The sequence below is a fragment of the Aulonocara stuartgranti genome (genome assembly GCF_965226115.1).
Source record: "Aulonocara stuartgranti genome assembly, chromosome: 12".
Classification (NCBI taxonomy): domain Eukaryota; kingdom Metazoa; phylum Chordata; class Actinopteri; order Cichliformes; family Cichlidae; genus Aulonocara; species Aulonocara stuartgranti.
In genome coordinates, this window is record NC_138948.1 from 16,692,256 (window position 1) to 16,711,393 (window position 19,138).

The window sequence follows — 19,138 nt, forward strand, 5'->3', positions numbered from 1 at the left end:
GTTTAAATCATCACTCCTTCACCAGTGTGCTTGACAGCTGGTGGGAGCTGTTTGTGCTGATATGCTGTGTTTGGTTTCCTCCAAATGTGATGCTGTGCATTATAGCGAAACATCCTCACTAGAGAGAAGATGTTTTCTCCTGGCAACCCAGGCCAGGCTTGTCCAGTCTTTATCTAACTGTGCTGTCATGAAAAATTGAACATGCTAACTGAGGCCTGTAGTGTCTGAGATGTAGCCTTTATGGTTTTTGCAGTTTCTCTGACATGTCCACTCCCGGGAAGATTGGCAAATGCCTGAAGGATTTCTTTTTTCTTTTTTCTTTTTTTATTGATAAATTATCATTTTTAAAAAGCCAACTTTACCTTCTAGCTCACGCTACGTACATACTCACTTACCCAAGTACTGAATTTGAACTATGTACAAAGTATTTCTTAGTATTTTCTGCTTCATTGTCATAATCACATTCAAAACAAGGTTAGGAGTTTGAACTGTGCACACCGGTCAAGGTCAAGAGATAAGATGCTGAGTTAGCGTATAGCAATGCTAGCTAGACAGAGTTCACTGGAGGTCAAAGAGCAGCGATATAAGCAAAGGGAGGAGGGTTTACATTCTAACTCACAGGCAGAAGGAGCAAAGACAGGAACATCATAGGCTTCAACTACCTCTAAAACTGGAAAAGAAAAAAAAGTTGGCATGCAAACGTGAGTCACCATGTTTTGTTTTGTTTTTGTGGATAATTTTGAGAAGGTAACGGTGAAAAGCTTGGGGACAGAGGACCAGGAAGCTTCATAACAACTCAAACTGGTTATTGCTGTAGTGAGTTAAAAGCTGCATGGCACAAAGAAATGATTTAAAAAAAAAAAACACAAGCTCCTCTTGATCTGACACTCTTCCTGACTAAACACTTGGAAGCAAAGTTGGCACACATGGGTATTTAAGGATAATTTCTCCTCAAAAATCAACATTTTCAGGAGTTAAAATCATATAGCAATACTATGTCAGTGCACACAGGCATGAGAAATGGTTACAATGCAGTATGAATATGCAGCTTTCTGCAGCTGGACATTAACTAGCAGCAAAACAACACAATTGCATATAATTGTAGTGCAATGGGAAAACTGTTCTTAGGTTGTTTCAATTTGGTCTGGTCGGTAACGAGAAAAATCAAGTGGGTGCAGTCACGTCATTCAGGCTGCTGAAGGAAAGAAAACTGATAAAAAAAAAAAAAAATCCTAAACCCAGCCAGTCTCTTGCACATCAGCCTGAAGGATTTCTACCTATGAATAATTTTTTTGACTGTAGAACTTCAAAGTGTTTGGACATGACCTTATAACCCTTCCTAAACTGGCAGACAGCAATAACGATCCTTGCTGATGTCTTTCCTATTTGGTAATTGTATACACTGACACCTTACTGCGCCAGACCAGCAACCTGCCCAAACCTCTGCTTTTAGAGAGGTGAAACTTTGTCTACCTGCTGCATAGTTTTTCAAGTTATTTTGTTTTATCTGCTCTTTAAACCGAGTGCCATCCAATTCTGTGTTATTCTGCTAAACCTGGCCAACACACACACACGCACGCACGCACGCACGCACGCACACACATACACACACACAAACAATCTAGTGAATAAGTATCACTGCAGGCTGGGGGAAACATTGATTTTTAGGTCGAATTAACCCTTCAAGTTGAAAAATGACACCTCGATGTGAAAGATGATAATAGCACGAGCTATAATGTTGTCACACAAGCACTCCAACACTATTAATGGTCACTCCGGGATCACTTGTGTGCTTTATGTTACTCTATTCTAATGCTGTTTACATTTTCCTCACAGAGTTTGAGGACATCTCTCATACAGTAGAGAGTCTGAAGAAAGACAAGCTACAAAATGCCTATATTAAATTAAATTCACACAAATCTGACTAGGGGATAATGAGAGAGCGGGTGCTGCCAGCATGAATAAAACCGGGGCCTCTAAAACTATTACATGCTGTTATGCTGTGTCTTCAAGCCTCCTTCTACTTTTCTTTCTCCTCCTTTCTCTATTCCTGCCCTCACTCTCATTTTTATTTCCCACCTCCCTCTGTTCTATCTTCTTTCAAAGCTAAGATGCTTTTGCCTTTTGTGGTTCCTCTTCTCTTATAGTTCCGCTTGGTCCTGCTTGGTGCGCCTTCCTTCATCTTTCTCTACTTGTTTTCCACACGTCTCCTTCTCCTTTGGAAACATACGATGGTTTCTCCTCCTCGCTCTCCCCCGAGCTTATTCGATTTTTCCCTTTTACTTTTCTATTTCCTACTATTATTATTATCATTATTATAATAATCCCCCCCCCCCCCCCCCCGTGTGTGTGTGTGTTTCTGTGCATGCGTGTGTGCGTGTTAATAAGCTTAGAGTTGCCTCCCTCCCAAGGTGAGGTACCATGCTGGGGTGATCAGCACTGCTGGAGCTGCAGGTATCAACCACAAACACCTGCCTGTTTCAGGACTACTACTACACACACACACACACACACACACACACACACACACACATACACACGCACTAATTTTCATTCCATTTTACTCACATTAACACAGACACGTGAGAATAAAATCATTTCCTTCTTCCTCCTCTGCTACACTCGTACACATAAATGCAGAATACATCTTTCCTTTTCCTTTTCATGTTCATTCACACATCAAACACGGTATGTTTTTCTCAACCACACACACACACACACACACACACACACACACACACACACACACACACACACACACACACACAGCTGACCGCTGACTGCTGCGCAGGGCCGATAGCACAACTCTGTCCTGTCAACACACAGGATAATCAGCTGCTGGGGATTGTGGGTAAGCTGTAATAATCCCTTGCATGGAATATGGAAAGCATCAGAGAGTTATTCAATAGGACAGAGATAAAGGTGTGTACTTGCATCTGTGTGTGTATGTGTGTGTGAATGTGAGTGAGGCTTTTCCATCTTTAATATGCATCCTCACCTGAAGCTGACTGTCAGTCAGAGTTATTGAAAAAATTAAAAAAAAAAGAAGCACACCACAGCGGTCCGCACCAGCAGCTAAACCTCAGCCTGGGCCCCACCCAGAGGAACTGCAGCTGCTGAAATGTCATCTACAATAAAGTCTTAATTAGGAGCTTAATTGTTAAGCAGACGAACGCCAAAGAACATCCTGCGTCCTGCCTTTTTGTTAGTGTCACCGTCTCCAAATCATACCTCGCAGCAGGTCTCACTACTATCTTATAAACCTTCCCTTTCACTCCATCTGTCAAAAAACACCCCTGACTCTCATCTCCACCCATGCCACCCTGCCTACACTCTCTTTATCACCTCTCATATGCACTGTCCGTTGCTTTGGATTTAAACTTATCCACCTTCACAACCTCTGCTCATTCCATTTTCACTATTACACCTGTCTCTCTTTCATTCCCACATATGTAGTCTATCTTTTTTCTACTGACTTTCATTCCTCTTCTCTCCAGATCATACCTCCACCTTTCCAGCCTGATCTCTACTCCTGCCACACAAATTTCATTTATTGAGTTTGTGGGTGGCAATTTGTTGAAGGGGTGTGTAATTGTAGTTATTCATTATATGTGAATGTGTTTTTCATATTTGAGTCAGTTGAGGTTTTAGGATTAAATAAGCCACAGAGTTTTCCTAACCTTGGACTTGCATAATCAGAGAAATGTAACTTGGATTAGTCTTGTAAAATAAATCGTTTATGAAAATGTGGTAATGATTAGAGTGCCGTGTAAGTGAATAGTGCTAAGGTATCTAAGAAACCTCAGCCACTGGCACAGATGATAGCATTCACAAGGATTCGGTCTTTGCACATTTACTATTTTCTCACTCATTGTAGGTTTAAACACTGAATTCACTCATAGGATACAGTTGTCTGCATCACAATAATCACTCTATCTGCGATCCTGGTAAGGTGGGAAGTAACACAATACTGTACTTCAACTTTTAGGCAGCGTAGGTGTTTAACTTGTTGCCCATTATCCAGGAGCATCAGGGAAGTGTCTGACTTATCCCAGATACGCAGAGATCTTTCCTCAGCAACAACAAAAACAAGGAGTCCTGCAACAGATGGAGCCCTGATCTCTGCATCACTGAGTAAATGTGGGATTAGACGAGGCGGAAGTCACTAAGACAGCCTAAATCCACAGAAGAACTACAGTAAGCTCATCCAGATGTCTTGCGTGGCCTACCTGGGTGGTAATGGGAGGTGACTTTATTTACCTCACTTGGCCTTTGCACAATAATGCACTGTAGAGACCGATTGAAAATACAGCACCACATAAAAAGTCATATTCAGTAAAGTTTACTAAGGAAAAAACTGCACTTGCATTTATTTTCTTCTTCTTTCAGTCTTATTTTAGGGTCATTTCTATATGTGCAAGACTTCTTCTGATGTACTGGCTCTTTGATCCTAGTACACTGACCTTATCTGCTGTTTATTTTGTGTGCGTGTGTGCGTTTAACTTGCAGCATATACCAGCACAAGCTTCTTCAATATTTCTAATTTATGAGTCTAACTGAGCTTGTTTTCCTATGAGTGGAACAACTTTCGACATTCAGCCCTTGACTCACCCAGTTTTGGGGAATTGATCAGAAAATTGGCGAGCTGCTTTCAAACACACGGCTCCAGGGTTGTTTTTCCCAGCAGGCTGAAAGCTCATCATGTATTGACCACCCAGTCAATAGCTATAAACTGGAGTCTGCCGATCAGAGACATCGATTACCTTTAGCGTGACTCATTTCAGCTATCGCTAACCACAAGCAACTAAACATACATGCATAAACCCCCTCGTAGTTCATATCTCCATTTTCTTTATTTCATTTTTAATTCAAAATGTTATGTTTTCAGTCAGCAATAGAGTGGAGGGGAAAAGGGGATTTCTCATCAATCATCAGGATACAAAGGGAATTAAAATTCTTTTATCGCTCTCTGGGTCATACTAATCCTCTATCTTCATTCATTTTAGCCTGCCTCTGCCACTGCTCACACACTCAGGGGGCAACTCAGAAAATTTTCTTTAATTATGCTTGAGGAAACTCTGAATACAGACGCTAAATGGAATGGGTCTTCCCCAGAGTCTGGATTTTTAAGGGTTTTAATCAGTTAAACATGTGTGTGGCTACGTGGCTAATCTGCTGGTTAATCTCACTAACACTTTTTATGGGATTGCTTGCTGTGGCGAGGATTACCGCACCAGAGATCACAACCTGATTTCCATAATCCTCCTCTTCTGATAGAACTCTGTTTGTCGCCCCCATCCCATCCTTTTTGTCAGACTGTGAAACAGCATCCATTTGTTTCACTGATTCTAAAGGTGTTATTCTTCGCACTCCGACAAACTCGGTGTTTCATGCTCACAGTCAAATCCAGAACAAAAGGGCGTTGTAATGTTCTCCATTCCCGCTAGACTTCACTTGATCAAAATTCTAATCATAATGGAGATTAAACACTGGATTCTGATTGCTTTATGTTTTTTTTCCTTTTAATCTGTCGACATTGTTAATTCTACAGGTCACCTCTGATGCTGCTGTATCATGTTAAATGAAGCACGCTTGGATCCTTCTCACTGTGGTCTCAAAGCAAGTCCTTATTTATTTGAAAATGACATTATTTGGCTATTATTGTAGTTTATGTACTGTGCAGAATCAAACATGGAACACCAAACACTCAAATGTCCAATCTGTTAGCTATTTAAGAAAAACATTTACCCACACAATTGTAGTTTTAAATGTTGTGACGTAAGCTTTCCACCACAGTGTAAAGTACATGCTGCCATGAAATCTGAGGTCCCAAAAGAAGACCTGAAGTTTGAGCACCACTTCAAAGGTTCTAATCAACACAGAAAAAGACAGACCAGCTAAGGGGAGGTGTACATTTATCTTCCATTTGGATAAGTTAGAAATTCTATCCAAGTAATTGCCAGATATCCCTTTAACGATAAGGGTAGTTGAATTACAATCAATTTCACAACATAACACATTGAAAAATGAAGCCAACAGGAAGTTCCAAGAAACTACAGTTTTTCAGGTGGCCACTAGAGGCACTATCAAATAACGTGTACAGTGGTCCCTCGTTTATCGCCGGAGTTACGTTATAAAAATAACCCACGATAGGTGAAATCCTTGAAGTAGCCAACGCTATTTTTATTTTTATTTTTTTACAATTATTATAGATGTTTTAAGGCTCTAAAACCCCCTCACTACACACTTTACACACTTTTCTCAGACAGGTATGAACAACAGAAAAATAAGTCCAGTATTATAGAATGAAACCAGGTGCCTTTGCCGGTGCAAAACGTTTCATCGACATTGGGGAGAAAACTTACAAACATACAGTTCGGTACTTCAGAGTCACAGTGCTAGCGATCGAAGATTTAAGTAAATTTGACATGCTGGAGGCATTACCGTACAGGAGACCCAGCACGAGATTGATTGACAATGGTCTACAGCCAATCAGGATGCAGAACACAATGCGCTGTAAAAACAAGCAAACAAAAAAACATGCAAAATTGCACAAAAAAAATCAGCGAAACAGCGAGGCTGTGAAAGGTGAACTGCAATATAGCGAGGGACCACTGTATTAAAGATGAGAGAAGGGTGAAGCAAAGATGGAAGTGTCTAAAACCAGAATTTAACATTAATAACCAGCAGAGCGCAACTCCTCTGGTTTCAGAAAATCTTCGAGGTTGAAAATAGTCCTCAGTTCCTTTGCTCTGTGACACCAGTAAATCCATTGTGGGCTCAGTTGCTAGTTTTAGGCCTAATCGAATACAAAATTAAGTTAAACTGGTAAAATGTGGTTAGAATAGGATTATCCAGGGCATACAAATGCACTGTCCCAGGTTTTACCAGATCAGATCCACCCCTCCTCATCACACCTGGTTTGAAAATACCATAATGGCTAATTCAGCAAAGGTCAGCTCGAGCCCTCATAATTAGACTTCACTAGCCAACAAGTCACGTAATGCTATATCCATATTAGTTTGTTAAAATGGCCAAAAATTACAGAGAAGCAGAACGTATAATGTTCATCAAAACTGATTAGTTAAAGGTACATGTGTCAGCTACTTGACGGACGGGTGGATTGTGACATACGTGACAGTAGCCCTGAGCTGCCTGCTTGCCTTCATCTCCTCTCAGCTGAGTCACAGAAGAGAGTCTCTCACCTGTATTCTTGTCTCTTTCCTAATATGTGACCTGCCCTCCTTGAGCTTGTTTCTTCCTGTTAAAAGGGACTTTTTTCTTCCCACTGTCGCCGAGTGCTTACACACAGGGGTTTGCCGAATTGTTGGTGTTTTCTCTGTATTCATTTAAGATCTTAACCGTAAAGCGTTTTGAGGTGACCTTTATTGTGAATTTGCACTATATACAGAAAACTGATTTGAACTGAATATGGCTGAAACTGGATGTTTGTACTACTGAACAGGAGCATTTCTGAGGCATGTATGTCTCTGTGTCTACATGTGTGTCAGTGCAACATATTTGCTTTTCTTTATCTCTTGCTGTCTCCCTCGACTAGCCTCCATTTTCTGCTCCGAGGGGCCAGAGAATCCCCTCACGTAGAGAGGAGCTATGATAAAGTAAGCAGAAGAGGAGTGGGGGGAAAAGGGGAGAAGGAAGAGGGGTGCGTGTAAAGAAGGAGAAAAGAGGTAGGATGCTGAAGACAGAGGAACACTGAGAGTTGATTATGATTTGGGTTGGGGGAGCTGAAAGGCTGTCGGAGGGAGGGGGAAAACAGGAGGAAAGAGGCGGAGCTGAGAGGAGGGGGTACAGGCATTTAGTAATGATGCCTGTGGAAATGGGGGTTTAACTGTATTACACACTGGCTGCTTCATCTCCATCACTTTGTGGCTGAGTGCGTAAGTTCATGTGTTTACTTGAAGACCTGGTGTGGGTGTGTGTGTTGGTGCGCGCGCGCGTGTGTAGATGTATGCGTATTAGTAACACACCCACAGGACCTTTACTCTGTCAGTGCTCAGTGATAATCAGCCTCTATCTCTCTGCTGATCCATCTCCACCTCTATCTCTCCCCTGCTGCTATCACTCACTGTACCCTCCACACACCCACCCCTCCTTTCTTCATCCATTTTTCACTCTCCTTCACCCCCACAATCCCACTTTGCACAAACACACACACACGCAGATGTAGTGCAGATCGTTGTGTGTGTTTGCGTGCTTGAATCGATTCAGCCTCTGCCCTTTCGAAGCTACAAGCTCCATTGGCCTCTTACTCTCCACTGAGCAGCATCTGTTTCACACTCCACTACTGCTGTATGCCATATCACTCCATCTCTCTCTCTCTGGCTTCATCTCTCTCTCGGCCATCATTTCCATTTAAGTGCATCCCTGATTCTTTTGCAAATCTGATTTCTTTCAAGTCCTTTCCCTCGCCCCGCTTTTGCTCTCTCACCAACCCCCTCTGTGGTTTGTATTGATTAACGCTCAGTCGGACTGGGTGAAAAATCTTGCAAGTTTACAATATATTGATGGGGGGGGGGGTTAACTGCTAGCCTTGATGGCTTCCTGGTGGGATTTTTAATGCAAACGCTGCTCACTGGCTTGTCTGATTCAATCTTATTGGCCAGATTGGAAAGATTTCTGTTACATATTAACTAAGTGCCATGACTGTGAAACATCGGGGGAAACACAGTGCAATTTAATATTCACTCTATGCAATATCAGTTAACTAACAGGTGACTTTATTGTTCATGTTGTGGGAAATACACAAAAATATATATATAAAAAGAAACCGCATCCCTTTTGTACAGTATGTGTATTTTATCAATTATAAATGACCCAGAAAAAGTCTACATCAAGCTATTTCTTCCTCTAAGCTTTTAATGTTACGGGCCTTTTTTTTTTTCAATGGGGGTGAACAGGGGTCTTTTTCTTCTTTTTCGTTTACTGATTTCTGAAGAAAGGAACATTATCACCAGTGTAAAGCTTATATAAACCAATTTAAAGGCCTAGGTGGATTGGGAACAAGGTATTGTGGGATTTCAATTTGAATTCACGACCACACGCGGTGACATTTAGTTGATTTAATGGGGATGGAGTCTTTAAATGTTGTCTTCTGTCGGTAAGATTTTAATATACGGCATCAACTTCCCATTAATGCTCATTTTATATGTTTTATGTGACTATGCCGAAGGGTATATGTCACTAAACATCTGGGAGAATGTTTTGTTATGAAAACAGCCCGGGGGTAAGATTTATGTGTTTACAAGAGCTCATTTTATGTTGTTTATCTGTTTGGTAGAACTTCCTAAAGAAAAGGCGTGATGAGAGGAAAAGCAAATTTGAGCAAAAAAGCAAACAAAAAAGCAAACATCTAATGCTTAAATATTTATGAAAGCATTTGGATGCTCCATCTTTGTTATATCAGTGATCTGTCGAGTGTTAATACACATAGGCTGTTTTTCTCTGACGCTGAGTGTTGTAGGATAGCATTTATTACTCATCCTTCTCGCTCCATACCCGGCCCTGCCGATCATTCTGTATATAATCAACCAAATCTGGATGTCTGAGTATGAGCCAAGTGGATAAGGACGCTGCACTTAACACAAGTGCTACAGCAGCTCCATGCTCCTCTCTAGTCTTTAGTGAAGTGAGTTTAGGGGAACGCCATCGTATGCTAAAAGAAAATTGCCACAAGCCGAACAAAGATGGCATCCATCCAGGAAGTAAAGTTGTATGATGAGTGTGATACCAGTGTTGCTTTTCCATCTCACAGCCATTAGCTACAGTCGTGAATGTTAAAAAAATATATACTATATCAAAAACAGTCTACATTAGAAAACTGTTTGACACAGAAGGAGTCATGACTAGAAGATGAGCCTGAATCAAAATGCCGAAACCTGTCGTACACTTCCTGAGAACGTGTAACCACACATTGGCTCGATGCAAGCAGAAGCTATTGTGATTATCCTCCTGTGTATGTATGGCTACTTTTTTTTTTACCACAGTTTTTTAATTTATCAGTGAAAGAATAGTAATCGTTGCCTATCATAAGGAAATTATGAGCAACTTATGAGCAAATTCCTGGTGGGAAATTCCTGAAACTACCAGAGTGGATGTGAATTTACAAAGAAATGCAAAAATGTCGTCCTGTTACGTAGGTTATATCGTAAGCTCTATAACCCTTCCCCCCAGAAGAACCAGGCCTTCTCTCATTGACAGGAAAGGTGTGAAGACTAATATTACTTTAGGCTACGTCCACACTAATGCGTTTTCGTTTGAAAACAGCGTTTTCGCCAAGGTACAATGCTCTCGAAAACGCAGACTTTCTAGAACAATGAGGCATTTTAGTCATGTGATGCAGTCATGTGACCAATTAAACAAAGCTAGCGGAGGGCATTATAGAGCAGTTGTTTTGATTGCGCTTAATTTCAAATCTATCCGGGCTAGTGTGGACATAGTTTCTTCCTTCTGACTAAATACTACAGACAAAAGCAGTGGAGTTAATAGGAGGGCACATTTATACAATATTGAGGCTACAAGTTAAAATTGTTGGGGTTTTCTTTAAGATCAACAGACTGGCCCACCTTTAATCCACAAAACTCCAATTTAAACATCCATCTCCGTGAGTTTGTTTGTGGAAATATTCCTATGTAGTCAGTTTTCACTGATTAGGGAAACATCCAGCAGTGTGCAAACCATTTAAATGACATCAGAACCAGAATCAGGTGACGGCTGCAGTTTTGTTGTTCTGAAAGGCCTTTTTTTTATGTTTATGTGTGTGTGTGTGTGTGTGTTATCACGGTGCTGTCAGGTAGCAGTGACTCTGAATAAAGGCAGTTAGTGTGCATCTCTAATTTCCCTGGGAGAGACAGCAAGACGGCTGTGATTCAGAGCTCGAAGAGGAGATAATTACTGTTTCCTCATCACCTCTCTTCCTCTCTCCTCTCCACCCCCTCCATCTCCCTCCTTTTTTTTTTTTGCTGCTCTTCTTATCCAGCTGAGTGATTACCCCTCATTAAAAATCAGAATAAAACATTGTTAGCGCAGATCGTTAGGGCGCTCACGCCCGCCTTGCTCTCACCCACTACTCTGTCGTTAGCACTCAGCTCTGGCACTAAACGAGCGGCCTTTGAGGAATGTTATTCTAATTCCAATTAGCTCTTCGGGCTTGGAAGGGAGCCAAGTCCCTGAGAAAAACACTAAAGCTACGGGCACGCGCGCACCAATGAGAAGCAAATAAGGATCTACACACAGAAGAACAAGCACACACACACTTGCTTGCATGCATAAATACATTGAAGTGGTGTGCACGATCATTTTCTAGAGACCAAACACACACACAGACATTCAAGTGACAACGCACTGAATACTCAGAGAACAGCAGTGGCTAATGGCTTTGGCAGCACTCTCACTGGGACCTGAAGAGCAATTAGGCTCCAAACTACACATTGTAAATCCCCTCTGATTACTGTGCATGTGTATATCTGTGTGTCTGTGTGTGTGTGTGTGTTAAGCGCTGTTTATCTGCCACCAATTACCTCGGCCTGCCACAAGAGATGCACACTGGATAAATGGAATCTATAAACACACACACACACACACACACACACACACACACACACACACACACATGGGTTCATGCATTCAGGTAAATGTGCACAGTCACACACACTCACACATACAAACACACACTCGGAGTAGCTGTCTTATCAGTTTATGTTGGTGTAACTGGAGGATTTAGTCACATGACCTGCAAGACAGGAGCAGCCAGGCGCCAAAACTAATTTCCACCTTCAAAGACTCCCTTATCTCCTCAGACACCCCATGTCTATGTATGTGTGCTTGCCTGCAAGTGTGTGTGACAGTGTGAGTGTGTGTGTGTGTGTGTGTGTGCTGCTGATGATCTGATGTCCTCTGACAGAAAGACTCGCAGCAAATCATGTATCACTGTCTCATCTGCATCAACCAGACACACACACACACACATAGAGAGAAAGCAAGCAAGATAGAAAGAGACAGACGGATAGATGGGCAGATCAAGAGAAAGGACACACACACACACACACACACACTTGCATAGCAGAGGACGGGGGAACAGCACGAGTGAGGGAAAGGCACATAGGGCAAGTGAAAGATGTGAAGCGTGGACAGAGATGGAAGGAGAGATGATTTAAAGAGGGATGGAGACAAAGCTGCATCTGATTCACTGTCAACAGACAGAAAAAAACAACTCCTGCCATCTCAGAGCCAAAGTTGGCCGAATACAGTGACAGAAACAAACAAAAAAACAAGTCTGTATCTCAGCAGCTCGTGTTTCACAGGGCCTTCTGAGGTAACGCTGCTTATCTGACCTGTGAAGGTAAATATCAAAGGCGAGCCCAGGCCCGAAAACAACCAGCTGGAAAACAGCACACCTGGAGGTACGAGGTTTTCCGACGACAGAGGCGGTGGTGTGTTGTATATTTCATGGTGCTCTTTTTGAAGTTGTCCCTACATTTTCCACCGGCTCTTCAAAGGTCAGACTGCTCCTGCGTTTCATCATCCCGCCCTCGCCCCCACACACCATGACTTTCTCCAGCTCCTCTCACTGATGTTTCACTCATGCTGGACTCCGTTCACCCTGTTTTTCTTTCTGTGTGTGTGTGTGTCTGCGTTTCTCTCTCAGCAGCAAGCGCTGAAATCATAATCAGAACGAAATCAAATCATTTTGAAAAAGAAATATGCGGAGTTCAGATACAGGGAGTCAAGTGGAAGAGCATGAGGCTTTCTGACCTCTATGATGAAAGCACAAATCAAAACAGAGAGCAGAGTGGCTCTTTTGTTATAGAGTGCTCATGTTACATGCTTGACATGTGTATCAAGTGGCCCTACTCTGTGTTCTGTATACGGTTGCTCATGTTAACACTTTTCCTGGATTCACTGTAGGCTGTAATGGCCTAGCAGGAGGGATTTTCTTTAAAATAGCTGCATATTGTAATATAATAATGAATGAGTTAATTAATTATCAGGTAAGTCAGAGCGGCAACTGTATCATTAGCTATAATTGCCCCGATAATGATGTACACAAAGCCAGACAAGGGCTGATTGTGTGCTCGTACTGCATTTGTGTGCTGGATATTCTTAATGTGGGCGTGCGTGACCTATTTCTTCATGTGTGTCCTTGTGTGAGTCTGCATTGCTGCGTGCGATTTGTTGTCCACATCATATCCATTAGCATCCTCCTGACCTGGAGCCTTTCCAGCCAATCAGGTTTGAGTGTGCTGTCAGCAGGTGTCGTCAGCTCACTGTGAGATTCATCAAAGTGACGGGGCGCACCGCACAGCACGACAGCAGCATTTATCTCTCTTTCTCTCTCTTCCTTTCTATTCTTTCCCGCTCAGCACCGCACAAACACAAACACACAAACACACGAGAATCACGTCAGCGTCACTTTATTTACTGCAGAGGCAACGGATGCTCATGTTGAAGAAGAGAAACACCGACTACTGCCAGCTCGGTCTCATGATGATTTGTGAAAAAGTAACAAAATGTGATTGTGTCACTTCATGACTCTGACTTTATTTAAATATAAAATAGATTTTCTGCCTGGATCAAATATTTTTGAATACAGCCCCCTGACTGAAGTCATAAGCCAAGCAACCTAAACAGTGGAGCTTTCAAAAATGTGATAAACACAGGATTTTAACTCCAACCACAATCATTTTCTACTATACATTGAATGTAAAAATATGTGTACTGCATAGGATTCAAACAACAATCTTTTAAGTGAAGGTCATGAAACTTCACCTTCACCTTCTATAACCACCTTCTATAGCCTTTTAATGTGAACTTTATTGCTGATTCAGTGTGGAAGGTGTCAATACAAGAAACGGTACATGCAACAACTGCTGAAGCTCTTGGCAAGCAACGACTGGAGGGAATGATTAAATGCAGGCTAACATTCATTTTTAGCCTAGTGCAGGCTAAAAACAAGCAGAAAAATAGCTTCTTCTTGGTCCACCCTGCGTGAAAATGATGGATGTTGCCACTGTGACGTCACCCACTACTTGTGAACTTGAGACTTTTGGAGAATTTTAGAGAATCCAGCTTTACCCTCTGGGCACAGACACCTGCTGATACCATAGCCTTGAAGTTTAGGTCTCCAGCTAAACAGTTTCTTATAGTTTCTCTGGCAGATGCAGCAGAGTCACGCATGGAGTCATGCACTATAAAAATTATTTTGCTTTTAAAAAAGGGTGGAGAAATTAAACTTTTTTTTTTTTTTTTTAAATAAAGCTCTTGAAATATCCCACCTTTAACTTCTAAGCCAGGCTTATTGGAGTTGTAAGGTCTTATTTAGATCCAGACAGCAGGAGGCTTGACAGCCCAGGAGTCGTTTTTGTTATACTTCTTTGAAGTCTGCTTGAAGCCCTGTGCTTGCTGCGCATGCATAGTAGGTGCACTGTAATATTAAGTCTCCACGGATGAGTCTGTAGGGTCATAAAAACTTGGCAGGCATGCAGACATCAGCACAGACCCTAACTCTCACCCACCGCCTGATGGAAAAAAATCTATGTTACTTGGACCTAAATGGACCCTAGTTGTGTGGCAAACTATACCAACTGTTCTCGTAAAGGTTGCTCTAATTATATATACTGAGAATACTAAATTTGTATATATATCATATATATATATATATAATGCATATCACTTTGTTTCAGTTAGGTTAACACGTAGCTTTAAATTTATCCGAATCTTACAAGATAGTTTATTTTACTCCAGACTGGGTTAAAAATGTAGGGAATTTAAGCCACACAGTGTAAATGTTTAGGCAATGCTTTCTACTAGCTGTCTTTTTAACTCAGTTTCATGCATTAAATTATGTCTCCCGCATGTAAATGGCTCCAAACTTTTTTTTAAAAATTTTTAGGCTGACTTCCCATGAAAAGTTCTCACATTGCAAGATTTAACCACCGGGAAAATCACACTGATACCTTATACACAAACACACCATGCCACCCACAACCTTTGACCTTTAACTGTGCCACGACCCCATTATGATGATGTACAGCAAGCTCATCATCTCCATGGTAACATGAAGGAGTTGCACAGAGCAGCGCCACAGGGGAGTGTGCACATGTGTGTGTGCGCATGTGTGTGTCTTTTAGAACATTCGTGTGCGTGTGGTGGAGCCCAATACACTTATTGATGGCAGGCGGCGTGCACAGACTGACACACACACTGACACACACACTGACACACTAGGGTTCTCCATCTGTCTATGTAAATCAATCCTGACCTTTGCTGAACTCTGGCTGTGCAGTTTGACAGTTAATCACTTGATAAGTGTGCTGTGGTGTGTGTGTGTGCGTATCTGTTTTATTATGTGTGTGTCTTTCTGTGTTTGTGTGAGCCTTTTCATTTTATTTGTTTGCACTAAGAAAAATCTAGAAAGTTGTATACATTTTTATACTTTAACTCTTGAATGTGATTTGGAAATAGTGTAATCCTATACCTGTGTTTGCCTTTAGAAAAATTATAAAACAATGATTGCAGTCCAACACTTGTATGACAAAACCTACTAGAGAAAAATCATGCACCACTGCTTTCACTCAGAGCACTTTCTGACTACAAGCTCATTCATTCATTCACGCATCCAAACACGAGCTGTGTCCTTTGCCTAAGACGTTTAAATAAACATTCACACACTTACACTCCAGTGAATGCATTGGGGGCAACTTGGGGTTCACTGTCTTGCCCAGGGATACTTCGACATGCAGACTGGAGGAGCCAGGGATCGAACCCCTGACCTTCTGATTGGTAGACAGCCTGCAGGCAAAACAGAAGTTTTAAAATCTTGGGGGGAAAGCTCAGAGAGAAAGAGAGAGAGAGTTCTCTGTGCACTTTTATTTATTTATTTATTTGCCAAGTAGCAAAAAGTTTTAATTTATCATCTTAGAAACGTGCTCAGTTTTATAATTTCTAGACTTGTCATACATGATGTTTTTGGGCTTTGACAACTTGCTCTGTGCACAGCAGCTGGGGGTAGCGATCCATAAGCCCTAACAAACTACAGTGTTTTATTCCTCTGGCTGCCTGCAGGACTGATTTTAATATTCAAATACTTTTTTTAATCACTGGAATCAAACAAAACCAGTCTGTATATCAGTATTTTTTTTTACCCGCACCCTTTGCCTCTGCACTCTCTGCAGAAATCAGCCTGTAGCCACTGCAGCTCCAGTCTGCATTGGCTACAGGATCTTAATGCACACATTTTAAAGTCTGGCTTTAATAACCCCATAATGCCAAATGTATCATATGTGATGTGGGATGGGTTTTTGTAGGTTTTTGAGACCTCTACATCAAAAGTGTGATTTTTTTTTCTGAAAAATAAATTGCACAATACATTTTTAAGCAATAAATTGCACAAAAATACAGAATATAGCAAAAATAATCCAAACTGAAACTCATATTTATTTATATTTATTTGGTTTATTGTTTTATTTGTCAGAAGTGTCAATAAAATTTTTATGGCCTTTTTTTTCATGGTTTTACAGGGTTACGTTGGCTGTTAAATGTACTAGTAAATTAGTACTTTGGTTAGATCTCAGATCTTTGGGTTTTCCTTTGCCATTTGAACTTTTAGCAGTTTTATTGTTGTAAATTTGATCTTGCCTTTTCAGTCAGTGCAGCTTTAATGCTCATTTGGGCTGCATCAATCCACAAGAGGTGATACGTACATAAAGCTGTGTTCAGCTGACTAAACCATATGGCAGCTGGACTAAAGTAAGATAACACTGCTGTGAGAGCAGCATGTCGATATTGGTTTCTCTTGTGTGTGACGAGGTTGGTCAATATGCCCATATAGTTAAATGAGATCTCTGTATTGTTGTGCAGGTCATTATGTCAGTGGGTGCCTGCTTTGTGTTGAGCACACATAGAGACGTCAGTGGACTATCAGGGGACACTGGTGATGGAAGTAAAATGAACACGATCTGTGTTTTACTCTTTGGCTCACGGACACCGTGTGGAATCTGAGTTTTAGCAGTTTTTAAAATTGCAGGATCGCCACCTCAGACAGAAGTACAGATCTGTTCTGGTCCCTGAGGAGGATTCGGTTTATAACAGAGGGCGTCTGTGGACGTTGACTGCAATGACAACTCATTGACAAGACATCAACAAAAAAGCTGTTCAGACACTGAAGAATACGGTCTGGCATCCCCACCGTTCGCCGGTCATGTAATGTGACTCTATCAGCAAAGACATTTTAAAATGCTGTCTGCAGCTGAGCAATGCACCAGCTTTAATCCTGCCACATTGCAGCCAAGTTGTCATACACACTGATATACAGTCACACACAAACATTCTCAGATTAACCTAATCAAGTTAATCTGATTAACACACATTATAAAATCTACTAATCCCTGCTCGTCCTTCTACAGAGCTGAACGCTCACCAAGAGAAGCACAAGTGCATCATCTCCTCAGTTATTAGACCAGATCCACATTATCCACAAACAAAACTGTTTCCCTTCCCTTCATTTACTACTTTATATAAAATCGTAGCGGTTGAGCATTCAGCATACAGATGAGTGGCCTGTCACTTAGGATAAGTGTTTGCTGGATTTATTGGACCCTTACAGCAGTTACTATTTATATAAATACATATCACATTTATGCATAAGTGAGTTAAAGCGTTCTTTTAGAAAACTGGACGGCAGCACTGATTCCAAGTCTTAGACATATTGACTTCAGTAGTCACCAACATAGCCCAGGTGTGGTTTTACAGTTACAGTTTTACAATTTCCTTCTTGGCAAACAGCATAAAAAATACCAAAAAAGCTGCACAGTTTTGAAATAATTCACAAATTAAGAGCTTAATTTGCAAAAAAGAACAATTAAAAAAAATCTTTCACCCAAATAATAGGCTATATAAATTCTTGTAATTCTACAGTGTATTACAACATATTACACAATGCAATGAGCTAAGCTTGTATCATAGTAGGCTGCTGCCCTCTTGCCTGCAGATCTGGTACAGCACAGTGTTGTTGACTGGCAGCCTGCACTTACAGAGAAAAACATGCAGTTATCATTGTGCAGAGAGAAAGATATGACTAAAAAAATAAATGCAATAAAAATAGTTAATGATTTTCCACATATGGGCCTTTATTTTAACGCTAACACAGTATCTTCACACACAAATACACACAAACGTGCTGGCTGCACTAGACTGTGTAAGCACTTGTGCGTATCTGACATGGGTGTGGATTTGTACGGACTGTCTGCCTTCCCAGATGTCATAAGAGTGACCACTGGTTCCATTGCATGACCTTTGACCTTTCCAGATGGTGACAGTCCCTGCCTCGATCAGAGGACGCTCAAGGAACATTTTCTGTGTGTTGAGTGTGTGAGAGAGTGTGTAGTGTTCCTGAACTAGCAAAAATGCGTCCCATTGATTAAAAATCTGTTTAATCTTGAATTATTTATCTTTTGAAACTTTTTAAGGAGACGCTGAAGTTTTCCCGTTTTATCGTTCTTCCTTAGTGAACCATCAACTTGAAATCATCAGTGATTTTTGCCGTGGTTCAGTCTGCTGTTGTCACTTTTCTAAACCTGCTGATGGAGAGGAGAAAAGGAGAACCTGCTCTGTCTCCTTTATGGTAATATATTCATTACTGTCATTAACCTTTCGGCTACACGTTCTCCTTTATCTAATTATCCCCCTGCTACCAGTGAACACTCACACACACTCGCACACACACTCGCACACTGCTCTCAGCTGCTTCTCCCCACACACCACGTCCCCACCTCAGCCACCCCACATGTTGTTTGACAAATGAATGGTCTCGCCTCATCAAGCACATGACAATGTACACAGATGGGAGGTGGAGACAGGGACCCGTGCCAGCTCTAAACACGCACACAGAGCGAAATCCTCGACATATGTTGCAGTTATTCAAACAGCCATGCTCACAGACACTTCCAGACGCTCGGGGAGTATGGCTAAACAGGAGGGTCTTTTTTTTTTTGAGCAGCAATCAAGGAGAAAATATCTGATTTATTGATTTGTCTCCTCCTTTGTGCTGTTAATGGGGCTGCAGATTGCACGAGTATCAGCGAGGAAGAGACAGACAGATGGACAGTCAAATCAAATATCACCA